Source organism: Phaethon aethereus (assembly GCF_964289735.1).
Source record: "Phaethon aethereus genome assembly, chromosome: 3".
In the NCBI taxonomy this organism is placed as follows: domain Eukaryota; kingdom Metazoa; phylum Chordata; class Aves; order Phaethontiformes; family Phaethontidae; genus Phaethon; species Phaethon aethereus.
This window is the reverse complement of record NC_138576.1, coordinates 64,589,994-64,614,447: the sequence shown is the minus strand read 5'-3', so window position 1 is coordinate 64,614,447 and position 24,454 is coordinate 64,589,994. Positions and strand designations below refer to the sequence as shown.

The 24,454-nt window shown below is 39.0% G+C and overlaps 1 protein-coding gene across 10 annotated transcripts in view; it reads right to left on the bottom strand.

Annotated features, from left to right (window-relative positions):
- EYA4 (EYA transcriptional coactivator and phosphatase 4) overlaps positions 1-24,454 on the bottom strand; it is a gene marked incomplete at both ends in the record, with an annotated part of 138,387 nt that overhangs the window by 74,644 nt on the left and 39,289 nt on the right. The gene's annotated exons all lie outside the window — the stretch shown is intronic.

Here is a 24,454-nt window from a genome sequence, read left to right as displayed (position 1 = left end):
CTTTAAATCCTAGTAAAGCTCTTTCTCTCTTTAGTATATACTCCCTTCCAGGCTATTTTTGCTATGTCCTTGCTGTTATATTTTCTGGCATTTTGTCCCGGTTTCAGCCAGGATAGAGTTAATTTTCTTCACAGCAGCTAGTGTGAGGCTGTGCTTTGGATTTGGGATGAGAAAATGTTGATAACGTGCTGATGTTTTGGGTTGTTGCTGAGCAGTCAAGGACAGTCCAGCTTCTTGTGCTGGCCTGCAGCGAGCAGGCTGGGGGTGCCCGGGGAGCTGGGAGGGGACACAGCCAGGACAGCTGACCCAGGCTGGCCACAGGGATATTCCATACTGTATGACATCATGGTCGGTATATAAAGCTGGGGGAAGAAGAAGGAAGGAGGGGATATTTGGAGTGATGGCATTTGTCTTCCCAAGAAACCATTACGCGTGATGCAGCCCTGCTTCCCTGGAGATGGCTGAATACCTGCCTGCCCGTGGGGAGCAGTGAATGAATTCCTTGTTTTGCTTTGCTTGTGTGCACGGCTTTTGCTTTACCTGTTAAACTGTCTTTATCTCAACCCATGAGTTTCCTGCCTTCTACTCTTCCGATTCTCTCCCCCGTCCCACCATGGGGGAGTGAGCGAGCGGCTGCGTGGGGCTTAGCTGCCGGCTGGGGCTAAACCACGACACCTTTATATATTATATTTTCCTTTGCCCTCTGTGTGGTTTGCCACCAGCAGCACTGTCTGTCACATTTGCACTCAGATCTCACTTCCCAGGTCAGAAAAGTTCAACTACTTACTTGAACCAGTTGCTGGAGTGTCTGACAGTCACCCAGCACATCCCAACACCCTGATTTTGCAAAGTGATGGCAGGTCCTTTGGTGGGCAATTACACAGAAGCCCAAAGATAATTCATACACTAATGCTATCATCTGATCACTTTTAACATATACAATATGTTAAGAGTCCTGGTTTTCCTGGTCAGGGATGAGAAGAGCTGCTTCTCCCAGTTAAGCAATAGCTGGGTACTCACGGACGAGTTGTCCTACCCCTGCTCACACTACTACTGCATCTTGCTTTGACCAACGTTACCAGGTATCTGAAATGACTGAAAGATTATGCTCTGTGTGGTGAATATAAAAAAAGACACAACAAATTTTGGTATACCTTAAAAGGGAGCAGCAGAAAGGCCATGAACCAATTGATTCAAAAAGACGCTTCCCTGCTGTGAGATGGAACAAACTCAGGCAAAAAAAAAAAAAAAAAAAAGGTGAGTACTTTGTATCAAGAATATTGCAATGAAAACAAAATAAGAATATTTCAGGTTTTCAGCTTGGTATATTGATGATGCAGTTCATCTATGATCATTCTCTGAGGAAACATACGGCATGAGCACATGGTACAGGCTTGTCTTCTCCTGTGAGACTAAATGCAAACTTCATTGCGTATCTTTAGGGTCCCTCTTTGAGAGAAAAGATTTAATAAATAAAAATGTTATTTCTTAAAGGAGGAACAGGCATGTGACTTTCTTTCAAGTGGCCACATGGCATCAACACCACTTCTCTTTAAGGCTACTCAAGTAGCAAAACACATTTTGTTATTCATAAAATTATGCCACTCTTGAAGGTGAACAGAAAATCACTGGGAAGACTTTCGATCAAAGACTAAATATTGTTTCCTTTGTCTTCAGCTACCCTGTTTTTCCTCTTAATCTGCCTTGCTGACTGTTTTCAAAATAATTAACTTTAAATAATGCCACATTTATTTCAATTCTCATGTGTTAAATGCTATAAAAAGAACCTCCTTCTTTACTTCATTTTTCCTTTTTTTCCCCCTCTGTGTTTACACAGGCTTTCTCACCATTTTAGTTACATGCATGTTGAGAATCATTCACAAGAGTGGTAAGATACCAGTTTCAGTCGGGTTTAAATTTTGACAAACGGCGCTGTAATCTCCTACCTTGGCTGCCTACTACAAAGTGTTTGAAATGTACCAGCTAAAAACCTTTAAATCCAGATTTTTAAGAAAACATGCTGTTGTGTTCCTATTTTAAAAGTCATGCCACTATGCTGAGCGGTTTTATCACCAGCACGTTTGGAGAATCCCAAAACTGGAAGTGAGGGGAGTCCAAGGTGCACTGGCACCCAGGAACCATCATCTCTGTGAAACGGTGCCCCGATTCTAAAAGCCCTGTTTTCACACCGTTAGTGGACTCCTGCTGTAGTCCGGCTCCTGAATTCTTGAAGCTCCTATCCGCATCGAATACTCGCCATCCCAAAGATGCTGGCGCTGGGTAAGACTCAGGATTACTTCTCCTGAGTGCCAGGAGCCCCCGTGACATCAGGAAAGGGACTGACGTTACTGCAGCCGTCCCTCTTTGCTCTCTCAGTCCCATCTCCACCGCGCAGACACCAGGCGATGCCGTGAAACAGAAAAACCCTGTAAAAAATATGGGAAGGGGCAGAGACAAAAGAGGAACGGGGAGAGGGAATGGAAACCGGGGGACAAAAGAAGAACTGGATCTTCAGGGGGCAAAATTAGAGGAGGGCAGAAGCCAGGTGAAAAAAACGTGGGAGATGTAGGGGTGGGGTGTGGACAGCGGAGGAATACTGGGACTGCCTGGGATGGGACAGCGCAGCACAGGTTGCTCTCCTCTCCTCTAATCAGATTTGGGACTAACACCACAAACACAAGCCTGAGCGTTCATCAGATACCTGCGAAACTCACTAGTAAAGTCTTTAGTCACCAGTCTGCCCAGAACAACAGGCTAGTTCTGCTACACCAGCTGCACGGCAGACCTAATTCATGACCTGAGCTGGGAAACTATACTTTGAACTTACAAGATGGTGTATAAATGTTACGCTTCCCCAGAAAAATTAAGGTCTAATTTGTCTCAAATTGGGGAAAAAATAGTCAACATTTTATAAAATTTCTTCCTTCATCTCTGCCTCGGTTCATCAGATTTCAAATATGAATACTGTTTTAAGTGTCTGATACTATGAAGGCACTGTGAAAAAGTGATGCGTTTACTAAGCCCTGAAGAACTTTGATTAAGGTATATGAGAAATAGTTACATGACGAATGATTTCAAATTAAGTATGGACTTTGTATGCTTCATGTTTAACAAATATAGACTGAGGAACATAAAACAAAAAATCTAGCTACATATCCACTGAAAAAAGGAGACATCCCCTGGAAAGCTGAGTATGTCATGTAATAAGATCCGCACTATAATGCATAAGAGACTGGATTTCCACAGGCCATATTAATTCTGGCATTTCCTTGCTTCTGATGTTTTCCTTTGCAACATTAACATCCTTTTAACATGATTTTATGGGACCTCATTGCACTGTATGTTAAACCATGAACTGATCCTGCTCTACGAGGTGTTCTCGCACACGCACTCATGGTATTAAACTCATAATGCAACACAGGTGAGAAATCCCTTCTAACACAATAAGCACAGCTGAAAAAGCATGCAACATCAGTAGTAAATCATTGTGGCAATGAATCTGCTGAGCTCCCTCATCTACTGCATCAAATATGGCCTTGAGCATCCCTCCCAAATCGGCAGGCGTGCAACAGGGCTGCGTAGAGCCTGCAATGCTTTGGGCCTGAAGGAAGCAGCTATTGCATGGTGGAGCTGTGGAAGCTCTAACATGAAGGAGACAAGAATGAAGAAGGAAAAGTACTTTTTGCAGACCCAAAGACATCTCAAAGCATGTCTACATGCTTGCTCCGCCTGTGCTGATGCCAATTCTGATCGGTCTGGAGTGTGGGCAGAGCAAGCACACTTCTACTGCCCGGACGCTTCCCTACAGCAAATTATCCAGGTGAAAGCCCACCAGCCTCCCATTCACTGTCCAAGGAAGGGACCATGTCTGTGGAATGGTCAGGAGAGGACGGGGCATTCAGGAGAACGGTTTGATGGAAATATATGAGAAGAATACAGCTTAGGACATCTGTGACACTGCTATGAGAATGAATAGTAAAGAAAAGTAGCTGCTCCTTCAAATATTTTTTAGATGCTGACTTTGACACTGTTTGCATATACTTTTATAACCACCTTGACAACAAAATCCTTAGCACAGAGACTGTACAATACCTAGCATAACAAAGATTTCCTTTGCTACCATGACACCCTTCATTGCTACCTTAAAACAAATAATGACATTATCTTGGCCTACAAAAACAGGGCAAGGGCTAGCTAAAGATACAGTGCTGGGATTTAGTAACAAAATGTAGCCATTCTGAAAATGTATATGCTTTCAAACTGATTTAAGAAAAAAAAAAACAACCACCAAATATTATTGAGAATGAAGCAGGTTTTTGATGGGTAAATTCAAATAATACTATAGTTATGTTCGTCTTGTGAAGACAAAATCTCAGTAAAGCTTCTGCAAAAACAAACAGAAATGCTGAAGATACCTACAGAAAGTTCTGAAAAGAATTATGAAATATCCCAAATTCTCAGTTGAATTTTTCACAGTAAATCACTGCTATGCTACACTTCCATAGGTCTCATAAGGGTTTCAGCTACTTAAGACTAATAATTATAATAAACTTACATAATATAACTATATGTAAACATTTTGTATGAAAATTTAATATGAAACGAGATGAAAACATCCATTAAAAATGTAATACTATATAGACACCATCAAGTTCTAAGTAGGTTTCTGACTTAGTTAAAAACTAAAACACTGATTCTGCTGTTGAGTGAAAGACCTTGAAGCAATAGAAAACCTATTTTTTCCCCCGATTTTTCACAGTGCAGGCACTGTACATAACTGTATTTTAACTGAATCACATCCTGAGGTAGATTTATCACCTCTCAGCAGATCTGAAAGTAGTTTTAATCACAACGGAAGAATGAGGAAAAACGTGCTGTATGAATCAATTGAATTTCAAGGAGAAATCAACAGGAATTCACTAGAGTGAATTTAATTCCTACTGATTTTTTTTTTTAATTAAAGGCTATATGAGCTCGTCCTCAGTGAAAACAAGTTTTGAGCTCATCTCCTAAACTAGGTTTAGCTGTTCAGTAGTCTCTTCCATTTTCTTAGTAATGAAACTGTTATGCTGTCAACTAAAATTGTCAATTTTAATCAAAACAGATCGAGTTTTGAATATGCTGACTTTTTTTTTTTTTAAATTAATGTGCACATTATTTTGAAGTTTGGTGTAGGGGAGCACACTGCTGAAGTTGACCTTTGTATTTTACGTAGCACAGTAGATGAGACTTCATATTTAAAGATATCAGATACATTTCCATGTCCTTAAGTGGTGGGAGGAAGAAGAACACTGTGGATACTGTGTGGGAGCTTCAAATGTGTAGCATAGCGCAGGGCTGAGAGGAAGGGATGGGAACAGAGGAAGCCACTGCTCTTCTGCCATCGCTTCTTGCTATTTTCCACACAAACCTTCTCTAAGACAGACATGTTCATGACGAAATGTGTCATTGCTACCCTCCTGTCTCCCCTACCTCTTCCCAGACTAACACAGCACTAACTCTGGTCTGCAACACGATGCAGCGTACATCTAACTTGCAATGAAAAATAATCCAGAGGGGATACATGTTGTATCAAATACCTGCAGTTTAGGCATCTAACTCTATCTAGGCTTGTTACCCCAGGCTCCCTTTACATCTAACAGAAAGACACAGATGTATTTCACCCGATCTAGAGTAGTCATTTATTTCAGACAGAGAGGAATTATGCCAAGATGAATAGCGAACGATGGCTGCGGCTCTCCACTGACCGCTGAAGAGGATCGGTAGTGGCGGAACCACTGAGGAAAGGGAACGGTGCAGCCAGGGAGCGAGGGAGTGCATGCTGTCCCCGCACAGCCCGTGTGTCTCCTCACATCTTCCATGAAATCCTCTTCGGCTGCAACACTGACTACAGCAATGAGGAGAGGTGGCTCCTGCTAAAGTTTCATCCTTCAGAGCCTCAGCTTCTTCGAACCAGCCGTTGACGCTAATCATTTTAAGAAGGAGCTATCACTTACAAAGGATATACTAATCTGCAAAATGCTTCCACTTTTTGACATGACACTCCTCATCACTCCCACAGTGTTTTAGATTTTCTGTGTACACCTCTGCAGAGAATAGTGTGGATGAAACTTCGACAGGAACGAGCCCCCAGACAGGCCGAGAGGCTGCAAAGCGGTGCCGCGCTTCCCCTGGACCCTACTTCACCAGCTGGAATGATGAGCAGCGACACATTAGAGCCCTTGCTGGTGTGCACAGTACATAGACAGTGAAGTAAATAGGGATTTAATCAATCCAGTTAAATGCCTTTTTCATACTCACAGGGAGACCATAATGATCGTTTCTTTCAGGAACACTGCGCAGTCTTGTCACAAGCCTTTGCGCTACTTAATTCAGAAAGTTTTATCCAATGTAAACTGTGTTTCTATTGAAAAGTCTTACAGAAGGAGGCGTCATTAAAGGTGTATTTATGAGATAAATTGATAAAATCTGAGACAACTTTAACTCCTCAATTTTCTCATCCGTATGCTATCTTTGGGGTCAAAACTTTCCTTCCTTGGTACTTTCTTGCTAGTGGAAGGGTTTCCTACGTGTTTGTTTTTGCAACCTGATTTATGGGTTCACTCAGTTCAGAGCTCTAAGCTTCTTCCAACTCTTTTATACCTGCAAACATTTTTAAAACACATTTTAAATTGCCTTTGGCACAAGTCCACATTAAAAAATATCAGAGGGTGTGACAGTCAAGTCATAATTTAAGCAACTGGAACCTGTAAAGTACTATCTTCTACATTTTGAAATGCATTTATACATGCACTATGGGAAAAACTGGCATTCTTTTTTTCTTTTTGTTTGTTTGTGTAAGATGAAAGAAGGAAATATGCCTTCCCTTAACTGGTGGGGCAGGGAGGGCAAATGCCACACCACAATAGCCCTTTTTGTCTCAGCCCGGGTTACCTAATAGCTCAGAGCTCACAGAACACTTTTCCCTGCCCTGCTGGGAGGATGGACCATCAGGCTGGCTCCCTTCCCAGAAAGAAAGAAAGAAAGAAAATGAGATAGCTCCCCATTCAGCAGTTGCAAAGGCAGGGAAGCTCCACCAGCCTGGAGCTCATTTATTGAGTCAGATTCAGGAAGAAATACTAAAGTACTAGCACTGGAAATCTCTCATTCTTTTTCTGTCTCACATTCCTTTCCTCTCTCTTCCCCCCCCCCACCCCTTGTAAAAAGCAAACCGCTAAAGACAAGCCTGTGGCCTTTTTTGCCTTTTCCAGTCAGCAGTATGTCTCAGCGCAGCTGAATCTGCAAGTATACCCTTGGTGCCTACCCGGTATCTCCAAACTGGAAATCAGCTAGAAGATACTGTTCTTAACCAAGACATGGAAGAATGCTTCCTGGTTTTACTCCAGTTATGGACCCATGATCTCCCCCCGATTTGTTGCAATCACACCATTTTATTAGTTTTGAGCGTTTGCTTTTTAAATCTCAGCATTCCCAGATATCATTGATCTCTTTTCAGGAGACAAGCATACTGAGATGCAGGAAAGAGCCACACTGTGCAATGCTTTCTAGATTTAATCTGGTGATTTCCCACCTGCACAGAAATATCATAAGAAAACTAGGTGTATCAAAACTGTTTTGGGGTTATCATGTAATATTCAAAGGAATAGCAAGTCATCTCCTGCTATATGCATAAAATTCAGTGCCCCCTCAGAAAACCTGAACTTATTTTCTTTCCTCCCGCTTTTCAAAACTAACCAGGGCCAACAAATGCAAAGAAAAAAAAGTAAACTTTGAAGCTGAAATTTAAAGCAATGAAAGTCAGGAAGTTCAAAAGTTAATGTTCCTATGGCTGTGTTAACTTGGCCATGTTGCAAATACATCATGCAAATACTTCAAGCTATTTTGTTAAAGGCATATAGTACTGTGCCATAAAGCATAATAAAACATGCCGTTTTCTTTTCATGTGGAAACCATCTTGTATAAGCAACAGTACAGTGTATTTCTACTGCTAATGCTGATTTCTCTACCAAAAGTAAAGTATCTCTGCTACAAGGCAGAGATAGGTTCTGTTCTGAAGACGCTGGTGCCTCATTGGGATGTAGTTTGCCTTTAGCTTACCCAAGAGCTTATATACTGACCTCCCCAGTAACAAACGCCAACTTCTCTCCTGAGTCTTTTGCCTCTCCAGAAAAGAATCTATCTTTCCCCCTTAAGATCAAAGAACACTTGTCACAGCTTTTCTATCCCTCAGTTAGAGGAAATTTAAACAAATGGCCTTGTCAATCATCTCCTCCTCTCTATTCTTCACTATCCTGGTTTCTACCTAGGAGCATATCGATACCCAAGAGCAGTAAACAACATGATCGCACATCAGTCAAATACTCATCCTTCACCACAGATGATGAAACACATATATGTAAAATATTCTGTGTTAGCAGAGAAGCCCTTTTTCTCTCCCTATACTCTTTCGTTTGTCTTCTGTATTTTTAATATCTGCATTGCTATGTGCCTTACTCTTGGTCAACAATCTTCTGTTTCTTAGCTCCATTGAGAGTTCACTCCCTGCTGCTGGGTCAGCCTTGAGGAAGAAACGTCTACAACACCACCAGCTTCACTGTCCTCTCTGTCTCGGAGGAGCATACTTATCAGCTGCATTCTTCATCCCAGAGCTAAAGGGACTTTAAAGACAAGGATTGTGGTTTTGAACTGTATTTAAAAAGTTCAGGAAATGTCATTTAAGGGAAAAGACGGACAGATCTAATGTGTTCACAATATGCTGACTTGATGTGAGCTTTGTACTAATTAGTTTTCAAGCACTGAAGTCTTCATAAAGTCCAGTCCATTTAAGAATGAATGAGTATCTGGCTCATATCATGGTTTGATAGTGTGAGATGGAATAGTTTGGGTACATTGAAAGCATTATATGTGGATTCATCTAGACAACAACGTCATTGATGATCCAAAGAAAATTCCTCGGCTGAGACTTGAATTATTCAAGACAACATGGTAGAAACAAGCTCTGACAAGTGTAGCTACTCATTCACCAGTACCTCTTTTTCTCTTTTGGCCAGCTTTTCTTCACTGTTGGTCTTGCCCCAAGCTTACAGAACTATAGCTATATGAGCCAGATATAATGGTAGGAGATCAGTGCATATTACCTGCAGTGTCTTGACAGCACAATCCATGCTGTGTGACCAGTCCAGCACATGCATGTCATACAGAATCAGAAGAAATGTTGATCCTTTTAGATGTCCTTCAGAAAAGGAGAAAAACTAGTGATGTACTGAAGCTTTTCAGTACAATTTTTAATGCAGATCTATTAAGAAGGACTCAGGTCACTTCTGCGTGTTCTTGATCCCTCTTCATCTCTCAGGAGAGATGACTGTATTCAACGGACAGTGTGGTATGCAACAGAGAGTACCAGACAGACAAGAAAATGTAACTGACCATTACTCAGATAAAAAAGAACCATCTGACTTCTTTATCAAAGCAATTCTGACCTGAATTCAGACTGCATGTGGTCTAAAACGTCAGCTTCAATGAAATGATCTTGCAACTGGCCATAGGGCAGTTTTGCTGTGATCAAGCTCAGGAAAGGGGAGGCTTGGCAGTAGCCGCAGGCAAGGATCACTCTTGGCTTCTTCTGCTCCGGTTGAACTCCAGCTTGTTTGACAGCAAAAAGGAAAATTACTGCTCTAAATGGTGATTATTTTTGTCAGAAAGGATACCAGTCATTCACTGCTCTCCTTCACAACCCTGAAAGGCAAGAGTACCTCCACGTTGAATAGCTGTACTGAGATCTGCAAACGGGCTGTTCGTGACTAATTTCAAGAACTGCAGAAAATGATCCAGTCCCACCTAGGTTTGAATGGGCTTCCACTGGTGCTTCCACCTTGCTTCAACAGCAGTGAGGGTAACAGCAATGCCCATCTGAGGCTACGTTGTATTCAGTCCTTTAGCAAAAGGCATTCCCTGAGCTAAAGAGTTGTCAAGCTTGGGACAAGCCTACAATAGGAACATGGTGGTTAGGCTCATTAACTTCAATGAAACTATTCAGAATAAAGAAGGTAAGTATGGGAATATACCTCTGTAGGATGGGAGGCTCAATTAATGCCAAAAAGCAACAGGTGGACCGAGCAAGAAGACAGGTTGGAGGGAGGATGAACAAGGTAATATGAGCAGGTAATATGAACATGATTTTAGCTCAGCACCTGCCTACCCATTATCAGCTGGCAGAGTCCTGTAGGCATTGTGGAAGATGGAAATTAGATGAAGACCATGTTAAAACAGTATTAAAATAAAATAAAATTTACCCCCCCCAAAACAACAAACTAACAAAACCCCCTGTTCTGCTATTCCATGGTAGTTTTTCTCCTGTTACTAGAGCAAAGACATTCAGCCATAAATATCTGACTTTTCAACAGATAATATCTATGAATTTGAACACGAACAAATAATTTGGTCTGTGAAAATAGCCCAAGCTGAGGTCATCAGCTAATTGTACAACACTAGAATTTTTTGTACAATGCACTGAGGTTATTCCAATTTAAACAACCTACATAAAATGTATACAAATGACTACGTTACAAATTAAAAATAAAAGTGTCTTCAAAGCCGGGAAAAAAAATGAAAGTAGAAGCAGAAGGTAATAGGCATTTGCACATCACATTCACCTGAAAAAAGTAAATCGCCTGCACATTTACAGTGAACAGCTGTCCTTCTTCTTCAGTTTCATACATTTCTGTTCTTCCTCATTACTGAAGCTAATTTGTTTAACATTGTAGCAATATTTTCTAGCAGCTGTTGTAACATTAATAAACTACATCATATAACGAAAAACTTTGGCAACCTACTTCTATTAGAGTAAGGATGCAAAAAATTCTTTGTAGCTCAAACTACTTGTTGGTCAAAATAAAAGAATCATTTCTTTATGGCCCTTATGTTGTCTAACTCATGAAAAAATATTTTGTTAGAGGAAAAATAAAATGACACACAATGTTGCAGTATAAAACCTCACAAACAAGTGGATATAATCTGAAGACCTATTCGCATTCATTTGTATCATCATGCAACCAAATTTTGTTCTGTTTTGGTTAGTTTAGTTTTCAGTGCCTCTAGAACTCTTCAATAAAAGTGAAGAAAATGCTGCTAAGAAATGAGTCTTTTCTTTATAAAGGATAGAAAAAGAAGAAGAGTAATTTATCAGAGGCAAGCTACAGATAAAATAATTTCTAACAAGTACACAAGAAAATACAATACACGTAACGTACACATAGTTACTACATGCAAAATCCTACTTAGTGAGGCTACTTTTTATATATCTAATTTACATTTGATTATTTAAATAATAATAAACAAGTAAACTCCAGGAACATTTACAACACAGCATTCATTAAAAGTCTGATTAAGATCATAGTGTTGAAATGTCATTCAAGGAAATTAAACATAAAAAGATAAATTATTAATTTTATCTACACAGAGGGATACAACATATGTTTGCTTGTATACTAGTAACAACAACAGCCACAATTAGAAAGTACACTAAAAACATTTAGCACCCTTTTTTTTTATTTGCTTTATGCTAGCACTTTTAACACTAGCCAGAATAGCTGTATTTACAGTATAAAGTGTGTAAACAAATCTCAAACCATCATCTAATAACGTATTTTTCATTATTATTCAGGGGGGACAATGTCAGAGGTAGCACATCTCTTACACTGCCACAAGAACCACTTGACAGATCATATTTCAGCTCACGTAGAAGTCACTTTTGCCTCTCTTTTCAGGTTTGAAAATTTGACCGGTTTATACTAGCATACTGCTTTCGTATATCCAAATAATTTTTCAGATTTTTCATTAATATTGCTATATTGAAATACATAATTTTAAAATATTTGAAAGTATATTTTTCTTTTAAAATGTTCTATAAGCAAAATAGTTGAGCTAGCTTTCCAGAAGCAATTAATTAAGTGGCTGTGGGTGTTTTTTTTTCAAATTCATACTGTTTTGCTTGTATTTGCAGTCCTCCAGTAAATTCTTTAACCAACAGGCAATTACTTGGAATAAGGAGCTCTTCCAATTTATTTTGGATGGGTTTATACACACATCTCAAGCATTAAGTAAAAAACCTCTTTAGTTTAGGAAAATATAACGACCGAGATTCTCTAAACTCTGAAAGCATTCAAAACAAAAAAATAAAAAGAGAGAGCTTCATAGTGAAGGGTGAATTTCATCTACCAAGGTCAATGGTCAGAAATAACAATAAAGTATATTGCAACGCATCTGCAGTACTTTCTCCCACAGCCTTTTCAGGCACATTCAGTGGAAAGCCTGCACACATTTTTCCCCCTTTCAGACAAACAAGCAAGTGTCTTTTGTCTCTGGCTTTAACGTGCCAAGTCTCCTGCATCTTTCGACCTCCCTCCCTTCTCTTCTGTCTCCCCAACCTGATCCTGGAATGTTTTGGCCACGAGGTTAAGAAAGATTCCCCCATTTATCACAACCTGCCAAGCACAACAGGGTCACAGTCCCAGCCCCAGTCCTACTGCTTAACTAATCCAGCCTCGGCACCGGCATGAAACTTCAAAGATTTTTTGCCACAGGCAAAAATTAGTCCTTATTTGCTTTAAAATCTAAGTATCAATCAAGTTAAACTGTGCTTCAGTGGAGCTAACATTTTGAACGTTCAGAGCAACATGTACATTTGGTTCTTAGCTGTGACTCTAATTGAATGCAGAGTTCACCTGAAATAGCACTAGAAATACTTGAAGTACAGCAAAAATCTAATCGTGAGAAACCCCTTGATTAAAAGAACTGTTCAAACATGCATGCAAACACACAAGAATGTTTTTATGCATGCGTGCAAATAAATACATATAATACATACAGACTCTCTGTTTACGTGAAATCACTTCAGATTATTTTACCCTCCAAAGGTTTTATTAGCAGCTATACCAGATGATCAGCAATTACATACGATTATATAATTTTAAAGCTCAGTTGATGACTCTTAAATATTCCTGAAATGAATTTTGAAGAACAGTTACAGATCTACTAGGGGAACACACAGAGAACTTTGCTTTAATATTTAGGAAGCAAATCTTCAGTTAAATCTAGCTAAAATAATACGTAAATTCTACTATTCTGGGATCCTGCTTACCACTTTCTGTTCAATCCAATGCAAATAATAAAATAATTATGCTTTTTTAATCAACCCAGGTGCTTCAGCATTTATTTTTAACTGCATCCTTTGGGGGCTAAAATGGGATTAATTTTAAAATTAGGTTTTAAAAAGTTCTTCACATTTTCTTCAGATCTTTCCCTATAACTGAATACTGTTTAATCATGTATTAAATCAGATTAAATATCGCCCAGAGTAGAGAAATAAACCACATTGATATTATATTTCCTGTTAAGCTATTACAGAAATGTATATCTTTTAGTTTTTCCAGTGGTATAATTGAAAAAAGAGTTCATAAAACAAAATACAAAAAGTAAATAAATAGCATATTAGCTAGAGCATTAAATTCTACAAACTGCTTACATGCCTTTTATACATAAATGTAATACAGCCATCCTGTCCTTTTATTTAAAAATACTGAAATGATAGATTATGTGAAAATTTTAATCCATTGTCCATAACATTTAGTAAATAAATTTTACAATTGAAAGTTTAAAACTGAATAAAATGCTACTTATTTCCTCTATTCTCCCAAAGTAAATGCAACTTCAATAAAATTTAGGCATAGCTACTTGCAAAGAAAACAACAGAAAACAAAAGATTGAAAAGGTAGATAAGCATGCGAATGAGACAGTATGCGGTGTGGTTTTTCACTTGCTTCCTCTATTTTACAGTGTACTCAGATATTTTATCAAACCACAATATGTGTAAGCTTAGAAAATAACCTTGACTTCTAATTTCTGTAACAGATGAATTGGCCTCCCCGTACGCACACTCTAACATGCGTATACATGCTTGCATGATCACACAAACATACAGATATTTCCCCAAAGCCAAATTCAAGTTCTTTTGCTTTATATTATCCACATTCATACAAGGCTGATGCTACTTGATGTGCTGTGCCATTCAACAGGCTACACCAAGCACTTTAATAAATCTAAAATTCTCTTGGAAAAATGCTCTGGCAAGAACTATAGTTTTAATTCATGAATTTAAAATATTACTTGCTTTATAGACCTTTTTCGAACTTACAGTTGATTTGCCTTAGAAGAAATTATAATGGCGCAAAAGGGAGTGAGACAGTTAAAAGCTGTTTAGCTGAAATGTATTTCAGAAAATGGTGAACAGTCCAAGAAAAGAAACATGTAACTGGATCCTGCTGCTTGCTGCTCACCAGACCCCAGGCACAAAATCGAAGAACTTATTGGCTGTAATAATTTATCATACCTTTCTTCCAAACAGCTTCCCTACACGTTACCATTCCCTACAGCGGGACATGGCTGTTTACAGCTGGACCAAACCAGGTTGCTCGTTCTTCCCTGGGACTTCGCTTGCTGCGCTGGGACAATAAAACAGCACTCCCAGAGAAAACCCCTCCCGAGTTTCCCTGAATGAAGCGGACATTTAAGAAGCAGCAATCGTTACGCCAGCTCCCGTCGTGGCACTGCGGGGCTGCGCGGACCCCAAGGGAGAGGCGAGCCTTTGCATACAGCAGCAGTACACGCCGACGGGCTCCGGGAAGAAGGAAGGATTTCATCAGAATTTATTCTCAAAAAACAGTCTGTGCGATCGCAAAATGCATTAAAAAGTTTGAAACCAACTCACAATGAAGTAAGACTCAAATACAAAGTCGTAGGGCCAACTGGCAGGTAACATTACGAAGCTAAAGCGAACTTTGAGGGGGTAGGACTGATGCTTCAGCGCAATTACACTTCGGCGTTATTTGTTCCAAACTCATATCTAATCAACTTAGAAATGGACTAAATGGATCCGAATGAGGTATTAGCAAATCAAATTCACTTTATTTGTACCCACCGTTTTTGTAGTTTAGGGCTAATTAATTTGAACTCAATTTATGTCTAGACACCTGTCTCAGTATACTGGCCTTTATGGGTCTCTTACAGTAATGTTATTGAATAACACACCAATGAACCGCTCACAGGTTTGACAAAATGTGGCATTCGCAGCACGTTACAGAACGACACATTTTCTTTCTTACAGCACTTAGCAAGTAACCCCCTGCGGTAATAAAAAGCTGCTCCTGAAGGAACCTGACGGATTCAGCCCTGTGACCTACCTGAACTCCTGTATTCTATGGCCACCGTGAACAAACACACTGTTCCAAGAACAAATTCAAAACTGCTACTACAGAAATGAAAAACAAATCTCCTTTTCAGAACAGAATCTGACTCAGCAATTAATACTTACATTTTCCGTCTTATCACTAAATGACATTTTCACCAATATCACAAACTAAAATCCATCACAACCTTACCTCAGCTGTCTCTGAAGAACAGAACCGAATTTCCCAAACGTGCCAAGTCAGTTTCCAGGACAAAGAACAAGAGAGTATCTGTTATGTTTTGCACTAATTAACTTCCACTGTACAGCCCCTAAGGTGTGCAGACAGATTTCCAGGACCAAAAAAAACTCTAGCACCGGTGAGCTAGGATTTTGTAAACTCGGAAATACTGAAGACACTTTGTTCTTCCTCAAACTGTCACACCAAGCCTAGCACGGTCCGGTTACTTAAGTTAACTAAGAGGCGATCCGGATAGTAAACAAGCTTGGCTCTGTCCAATGGCTTTCCGCACCCTTCTGTTTATAGTAAGATGACTTGCATTCAGAGGTCACCCCATCAACAGCTCCTGTCTTTCAGTGGGTATCTAACGCGCTGCATTTATCCCAAGGCTCTTTTAATGAAACCACCTTTCTGGTCCCTGCTCGCCTGCTGTCGCTATGACACATCTGCTGCTTATTGTGCGAAGTCCTATTAAGTGTTAAAATATACAGAAAAGACGTACCTGGGCATATATTCTGCAAGTAATACCGATTTTTATGGGCATGAACCTTGTCTGTGAATATTGACAAAATAAAATCTTTTTAAAGATCAAAGAAAGAATTTTGCCAGCAACATTCATCTTGTGAATAAAAGAAATTCAGGGGGAAGGAAGATGGGATTCCATGGTTAGATCTGGACTTTAAAACTTTTACAAATACTCCCCCAAAGGATAGTGCATGTGCCTGTGCCAGATAATATTTACTTGAATATGTTAACATGCTGGAAACAAGAGATGAGGAGTGTCCTCGAGCTCTGCTGCAAAATGACACAGAGCCAAGAAAAATAAGGGTCAAGTGCCAGGACCCCAATGCAAACATCAAGCCAATTCTGGGCTGAAAGAATACATGGAATTGATGGCTCTTACAAAACACAGTAAGTACGCAGCAGCGTGCAGACTCCTAGCTCTCATTTTTCTATGCATACGAAGTGCTACTGGTTACAAGGGGTTTGTGATCCAACTGGCAATTGTTCTTTTCTTCATACAGCGTTGCAAACCAAAAAGGACAAAGCCCAACCTTACTTTTCCTTACTCTACTGGGAATCAGTCATCACAACAGACGTATCTAAATGAACTTAAAATGGGAAGAAGAACATAGTGCTTAGCATTTTTCTTCCCAAGTCCAAAGTCTCATAAAAATAAGAATTGAGAACCATTTCTAAATTTCTACTGATACTTTTTTCCTCACCACTTAGCCATCGGACAGCACTAGAAAGTTCAGACTTGTTTCACGTGGAGATGTGAAACTGAAGATGGCACTCTCTCCCCATGCAAACACAAACTTGACTGCTGCTCAGAAATGGTCTTTGAGTGAAAGTTACACCTGCAGCACATTTTCGGCACCAGTTTTTGTCACCACTACAGCATTGAAATGACAGATAGCAGCTTGGCTCTGTTAAAGCTAATAAAACATGATTGATGAGCTGGGCTAGGAAGCCATGTCAGTTCAGATTAGGATATTTGTGCCATCATTTGACAGGTCCCATGCTTTATTATTAGAATGGACGGTCAGGACTGTAAGGGTCACTAATAAATACATCCATCCAGATTCCCTGATGCCTTTTTTTTTGTACTTAAATCTCTTTATGAAGTTTAAGTACAAAAGTTTTTTCATAGGAAATCTTGCTTAATTTTCATAAAATACTTGTGCTTAGGAATACAACATACTTCCTTAAACAGGTGCCTGTCAGCTGCTATTATCTCATGCACTGAAATACAAGTAATCCTCATTTTACTGCATTATGTGGCATAATAAAGGCCCACCTCTTCAACAATGAAAACCCACTGGAGCATATATAAAGTACTGGGGAGAGCATAATCAGCTTTCAGATGTTGTTTTTGATATTAGCATCGGGTATAACCACATTCTTAACTGCTGAAACAACTAATAATGTCAGCTGTGGAAGGTTGCTAATGCAAGATTGCTTGCGAGCAATTGGGTTTTCCACCATCAAAAAAAAGGGAAACCACGGAAAAAGCTATTGCAGAAAATGCTGCCAAGGGAAGACTGAAAGCCACGGTACATAGATGAACAGTGAGCTCTAAGGCTCAAATCCTCAGCCACTGCTCAATGAACTGCAGAGACTCTTCAGACTAGCAGATGCGGAACAAAATTTGTATCTCCTTCTACCAGACACCAGGCAGAGGAAAACCAGCCTGGTTTCAGGCTCCACAAGCAGTTAAGGAGGATGCCATCACCCCTTTTGCACACCTCCATATGCAGGAGGTCTTCACTCAGCAGCTCCAAACCAGAGCGGACTTGTTTGCCACCCCTGCCCCTGCCTTCACCTCTGTCTTGCCACCTTCTGCCACCGACTAACATGTTTCTGCTCCCAAGAATGCAAGGACCAAAGAAAGGACCATCAGCCTTCCTCCTTTTCCGAGTAAAACAAGATGGTTTTATCATTTCTCAGGCCTGAATACCTGGAGGCAAAGTACACTCCCACACACTTTTAAGGGTGTTTATCGCACAGTGGCGATAAAAAAAATTCTATGCCGTAATTCTGTGCACACAGCAGTAGTGTCAAGAGATGATCAGAGAAAATTATTACGTCTACAGCACGAGCTCCTTTCTCAGGCTGACAGGAGAAAGCAGTGTCCCAGCATCCCTGGGACTGATGAACTGCTCTGTCTGCAAATCGAGATTACCAAGGAGGAGATGTTATCGATGGACACATAAATCAGAAGTTTCTTCATGCCCTTTATATACATCACTATTATCTTAAGGACCCAAATGTGATAGAAAGGAAAATAGCAGACATTAGCAAACAAAAATTGTACTCATTTGAGAAAATATGAAAGTATGAAATGTTAGGTATTTTGAATTTCTCAATTAGTTCTGCAAACAAAACTGTTTGGTTTAGGGCCACAGTAGTGAATATTATTTTTCCTGTTCTACAATTTGCTTTATATGCTGTTGTTCAGTGTTTGCCTGCAATACAGAGAATACAAAACCAAAAAAGAAAAGCTTACCAGCATGCCTTTACATCTTAAGTAATGTCACAAACTAACAAACTATGCAGGAACACATAAAGTACAGTTACATCCGCAGCTTTGCAGACTAATAAAAACAGTAGTAATAAAGTAGCAATAAAAAAAGATTTATCTACTTCTTTTTTTTCATCTAAGTGGAGAAATTGGAGAGAAGGAAAATGCTCTATTTATATAAGCAGTAATCTCTTTTTAAGATACTAATGGGAACACATGCTTGCCTTGAAAACATTTCCACAGTTGCTATTTTTTTACTATTCCTTCAGATATCATCATATGACATGAAGTACTTCTCAAGGTACGTTAGAGGGAAAAACACAGCACAGCAGCACATTTTCTTGCCATCGAGCAACCTTGTCTAACGCATCGAGAGCCACCACAACAACTCCACATTTTGAGTCCGTATGTTTTTCAAGCAATACAGTGATTAAAATGCCAAAAAAAAAAAAAAAAAAAGAATGCAAGAAGTAGAGACACTTGTTGAGAAAGGGCTGCCTGTGAGATTTTGTGTTGGTCAACGGTTTCATAACTGGAGATCAAACTCGATGTCAAATAAATATTTTAGTGGACTCTGATCTTGCATTCAAAGAGGGTTTGAAGGAGCTTTGATCAAGGGGACCGTGCCGGCCCGTGGCTCTCCCCGCCGCAGGGCCTCTCTGGGCCCTGGCTGCCTGACTGGCTCTGGCAGGTCATGGCAGGCCCTGGGGGTGTCAACCTTTAACCGCATAATGGATAATGGTATAATGGTGCCTCCAAGCAACCAGCTTCCTCAAAAAACTCACTCACTCACTCAGCTGCTTTTACCATTCTTTTGTTAGTTTGCCTTTTTAGCTACAAAACTGGCAGAAAGAATAAATTCCCAGATCCGAACCGCTGTGCTTTTTCAAGAAATTCAAATTAAATTTAAATTCACAGCCCCTTCCAAGATGGCTTCGTTGTCTCATTACTTTTGTTTTGTTTGTTTTCTCTGAGCTGTGTCTGTAGCAACCCGTTAAGACTTTATGGGAAGACAAACTGTCCTTCGAGTTTCACCTCACGCGTGTCTCCTACCTGCTCCGTGGCTTGCCCGTGAAATCGAGGGAGTGAGACAAATAAAGTCATTACGATTACAATAATTACAGATGTGCAATACTGTATTTATTAGGTTCTCCAGCCACCACTAAAGCTGTGTTACGTTCTGCCCGGGCGCTCAGCAGCCCGCAGCTCCTTAGAGGAAAGTCTGCCATTTCACAGCGCCCACCGCCTTCCCTCTCCTTATCCCCCTCACCCCTGCAGACGTGCACTTTTTTCGTTATTCAAACTGCTGTTTCATCAAAGCTGTTTGATTAAATCTCAAAAAAAAAAATTAAAAAACAGATGGAAGCTAGCTAAATTCTGAATTCAAAGAAAAAAACAGGCAGCTGAGTATATCAGGTTTTCAAACAGTGATAATGGAAAAAGGTTATAAACATAAATACAAATAAGGTCTATATTATATAATATAAAAATGGAAAAAGGATATAAAATGGAAAAAGGTTATAGACATAAATAAGAATTCTACATTTTAAACATAAACTAATAACAGCAACAAACTGTACATATTTACAAATCACATTTCTGAAAGAGCTTTAAAACATCACTTTTTTTTTAAATTTTGAGGTCTTCTTAAGTTGCCTTATGTTTCCTCAGCCCCCACATTTTCCAATTTATTTCTGCAGTCTTACATGTAACTCTGTAAAATGCAGCTATACATCTTCATGCCTTTAACTTGAAACATAAATGCCATGAACACAATAAAATTGTCATAACACAGTATTTTCTGCCTCAACATCTCGATCCTGATTTCTTCCACTGGTTTCAATGAATTTTTTCCAAAAAGTACTCATTTACATCTCATTTCCATCTGCCATTTTAAGTGTCTCTGATACTAATTCTGGTTTAAAATGAAGAAATAAATAAAAACCTGAACTTTTCAAAATGCATGTCAAGTTCAAGGTACAAGCTTCGCAAAAGGAGTTTTCATATTTTTTGTCCCTACTCATTGGAGGGATTTGGACTAGATGACCTTTAAAGGTCCCTTCCATCCCAAACTATTTTATGATTCTATATAATTTCTCATAAAGAGAAGATGTGATGTAACACCTTATCTTTCAAAGGCATTCAAGGTAAAAATAATTTATAAAAGTATTAATTCAAGCTCCCACTAATTAATACATGTTTTTATTACCACATTTTCTAGGGCTGCAGTCAAGATGAGTAACATGTTAGTGATCAGTGCAGGGCACACATATGATCTCAGCACTGAAAGCTTAAAATCTAGTTTTTCTTATGGCTCTAGAGAGTCGAATCTAGTATAATTCTCCAGGTTTATTTTATGACCAAATAACAAGTTTATTTAAATAAGTACAGGAGAGAATTACAGTTATGTGAAAGTTGGGAAGGAGTTTAAATTTTTGAACCAGACCTTGAAAGCTGCAAGGGAAATAAGAGATCGAACTGTTGGGAGTTTTTGACTTGAACTTCTGGTCAGCAGACCACATTTTCAATCATTTTAACCATTATGCATTCAAAGATGCTCAGTAAGAACGTTTGAATATCTGCCTGCTCTTAGCCAAGGCTCCCATTCTAGGTAACATCCAGCCTGAGTAAACAAAATGCTGTCCATTTATATCTCCCATTTTTTCAGACGGGTACGATACTCTTCACTGCTTGCACTGAGCACTTGTTTCAGCTTTTGTTCTGCTGCTGCAACAGGACCAGCTCTCCTCCTTCTTCCCCCCTCCCTCAGGACACATATAGCTCCTTCATTGTACGTACTCGGAAATGATGGTTTGAGGAACGGCGTGATAGATTTTCTCATGTAAAACAAGGGCTCCATCCTTGCTTTAACTTACTGTTTATTTTGAAAGCTGACTGGCACCTCCATAATCACCATGGACCTCCTCACCAGAAAGCTAGAGCAACATCAAGCCTGAGATGAACCAAAGCAGGGATTCCTAAACTGTGGTATGCAAACCACTTCAAGGCACTGCTCTTGTGCTGGGGCAGGCAAAAGCGGGAGCAGCAGCAACAGCTCCTGACCTTTCTGGGACTCGCACTGTTTATTTGTGCCTGGAGCAAAGCCTAGCGTGGTAGGGGAAGTGCTTTTTGCATGAGGGAAAAGATGGTGTTTAGGTTCCGACTTGGGAGATAGGGGAATTAAGGAATGCCTGACTCACCCTGAAAAAGATCATCCACATACGACTGTTTTCTAGCAAATAATCTCTTTTAGGCTATCACTTTAAGGGATTAACAAAATCAGCAGTTTAACTGAGCTCACCTCCCTTACTAAGACCGATACCTTATGTATGTATGAAAAATTCCATTGTCCTTTTTTTTAAAAATATAAACTTTCAATGCCACATGATAAACCTTATACATGCATCAAAAATAAACTGGTACAAATAAGAAATTACAATAGAAAAAATAAATCACAAAATTTGGAATTTTGTAATTGCCTGTACAGTAATACCCTTAAACAAAACTAAAGAAAAGCTCTGGTTCTGAGTGAATGAAGCTTATCTTTCATAAATTTAGGGAAGTCAGCCACTTTTTACAAAGAAATGGTTTTCACTGTATAAAAACCTTGAAAGGAAGCCTTAAGTAAAAATTAACAGCATATGTAAGTTACATAGGATACCACAGTGAAAATTCTTGGGCTTCTCCATGTCTAGTTATGGACATTTCAGGGAGATACCTAGCTTACCCGGGCCAGTTAACTTGGCCTTTACAGGAAACAGCTATTCTCAGATAATTTTGAGACACTGTCCTACCAATGTCCTTCAACATTTTGAACAAAAGATAAAATAAAAATCATAAAAAATAAATTAAAATATTATTTTTTGGTACAAGCTTTTTATAGCTCTTCTGTATAATTACATTTATGCAATGTGTCACCAATGTGTTAATAAAGAAGCCATACTCTGCAAGTACTGCTGAGCCATACTATTTCTCGCTCAGTCTTTTCATCTAAAGAGACCAACAGCTAGTTAATAAAAACTCTCAGGTATCGCACAGAAATGTATGTATTTTAGCCAGCTTTCTCTCATAGTTACAGACGACATTGTAACTGTAGACAAGTTAGTATTCCGTGTTTTTTAGGCATGCATCTGTTGCTAAAATAATTCCTTAGAAACATAATTCTAACAATCTTTTACCATAATTAATTGAGAAATTTCGTGTATGTTTTCTTGATTTGGGTAAGATCTCTGTGCTTTTTCCATAATGGTCCTGAAAAGTTTGTATCAAGTATGGTGTTGATAAATTTGTTCCTTTGAATGTATATGTTCTTCTGTTCATCAAAGGAGGACTTGCACAGAAGTTTCCATTTTTTCCTTTGTTTGTGTTGGCAGCTTTACCAGTGGGAATTACAAAGAATTTCACAGCCTGGCAAAGGGAGGAAGTGACATCTCTATATCCCCAAATTATCCAGCTTTCAGCAGCTCGCTCCTTTTTCTGCTGTGTTACACTATGGGCTTTTATTCCTTTTCCCTCCAGTAACACTTTACTGCTTAACTAAAGTACAATCCTCCCTCTTTGTAATTTTATTAAACCCACCTTTTGCTTTAAGCTAGTACATCCTGAAGCCTAAGTTAAGTTTTAATTCCTTTGCAACACAGAAAAACATACGGGCATATTCTGTTCTCTAGAGGCGTTCATCAATTTTGTGTGGAATGCACCACAATAATCAAGAGCAGAATGTGGGCTTTGGCTTTCATGGATAGTTTTGCCAAAATATCATTGTATTAAACTGATCACTTACTAAACTCTACAAGTTTTTTTAAATTTGAAAACCACCTTAAAATTCTATATTGCTTCATATGCAAGAATCCTTCAGTATTTTTCAAACATGCAGATTTACAATTGGAAATATAATGGTATTAATGTCCACTTATGACAACATTCTCCTTTACTGCACTGTCAACTATCCATAACACAGTAGCAACATTTGCCCCTTGCTGTATTATTTTACCTAGAATCTATGTATAAAGAAATTCTTAATTCACTGCATCCGGTTTTCTGCTCATCACACTTGCAATTCCGCTACAGTCAATGGGGTTGCACTGTTTTAAGTGAGAGCAAAATTTGGATCAGGATACAGATTTCAACACCACCCTACTCAAAAATATAGTGTTTCAGAGGTTTTACCACAACTTCAAAGGTGGATCATCTTACAAGTGACTAGTGCTGGAGAGAAAACATCCTCCATCATCATAACCAATTTCTCAGCATCAGCACAAGCTTTTGGAAGAATTGCTTGGTTTAAACAGTGATCTCTATTTCTGGACACAAGTACAGAAATGCAGACAAGTTGCTTTTACATGCTATTCAGATTTGCATATATAAATGAAGAATAAAATATAACAAATCATAGTATTTCACAACATGATTCAGAAGTTTTAATAAAATCAGATTTCTGTCACTGTTATGAGACATTAGTTATACAGTGACTCAAAACTGATAACAAAAAAGCAATAATTTTAAAAGCCTATAGTGAGCTTTCCTTCTTGTACACCTATAAATTTATTTTCCTAAAACAGACCTCTGAAAATTTACATTGTGGCCTAAAAAAGAAACTTTTAATTCTGCTTCTCCAACTGGGCTTTTGATAATTTCCAGTAATCAAACAGTACTTTTTCAAGGCTGAGAATAAAATGTAGAAGCGTCAGTGCCTTTTCTGTGGAGAAAGAAATGAACTGAAATACAGACAAAATGAAAGATTTTGAAGAAAACCTGGTAACTTTTGCAGGTGAACAGAATTTCTGGGAACCAAGAACCAAACCCTAATAGAATACAGGTAAAAAAACATTAACGGTGTTGCCTTGTACTACGCCACAGTGATTTTTCTGAGCTTTGAACGTGATGTAGTGATTCTGTCATTAGCCCTACAAAATAAGTACAGATAAACCTTCTTCTTCTCTCTCAGACAGACACAGCTGTATTTTGG